The sequence below is a fragment of the Plasmopara halstedii genome (genome assembly GCF_900000015.1).
Source record: "Plasmopara halstedii genome assembly, contig: Scaffold_2956, whole genome shotgun sequence".
Classification (NCBI taxonomy): domain Eukaryota; phylum Oomycota; class Peronosporomycetes; order Peronosporales; family Peronosporaceae; genus Plasmopara; species Plasmopara halstedii.
This window is the reverse complement of record NW_020189861.1, coordinates 44885-45558: the sequence shown is the minus strand read 5'-3', so window position 1 is coordinate 45558 and position 674 is coordinate 44885.

Sequence of the window (674 nt, the reverse complement as noted above, 5' to 3'; positions counted from 1 at the left end):
ATTCCTAGAAAGAATGTTCTTCAGAACAACATGGTGGGATGTACGAAGTACAGTGCACGCGACTTGGCAGAAGGGTATTACCAATTGCTCATGAGAGCGAGTGATATCCCACTGACAGCGGTGAGCACTCCGAGCGGCATGCTCTGGGAGTGTCTGGTGATGCCCCAAAGGCTGTCAAATGCACCAGCAACATTTAATAGTCTTGTGACGCAGTTGTTCAGGCCCCACAGGGCGTATGCGCAGACATACTTTGACGACATTTTCGTTCACAGTAGTGCGGAGCACGGGAGGACGATGAGGAGAACCACATCGTCCATCTCGGAGCGGTGCTCGAGTGCATGCGCACGAACAAACTGTACGCTGATGCAGACAAGTGCATCTTTGGCAGAAGAGATTCTCTTTTACGGGTGCTTTATTGGAAAGCGAGACCTTCGAGTGGATCCCGCTAAGGTCAAGGCCACTGTGGACTGGCCGGCTTCAAAGGACCAGAAGGACTTGCGTAAGGGGCTTGGTGTCGCCAACTACCTGCACAAGTACAACAAAAATTACGCAGAAGTGGCCCGGCCATTATCCAATCTCCTTAAAAATGATGTGGAATGGTGTTGAAACATCAAACATCAGGAGGATTTTGACGGGGTCAAAGACAGCCTCCAGCATGCACCAATACTGGCGCC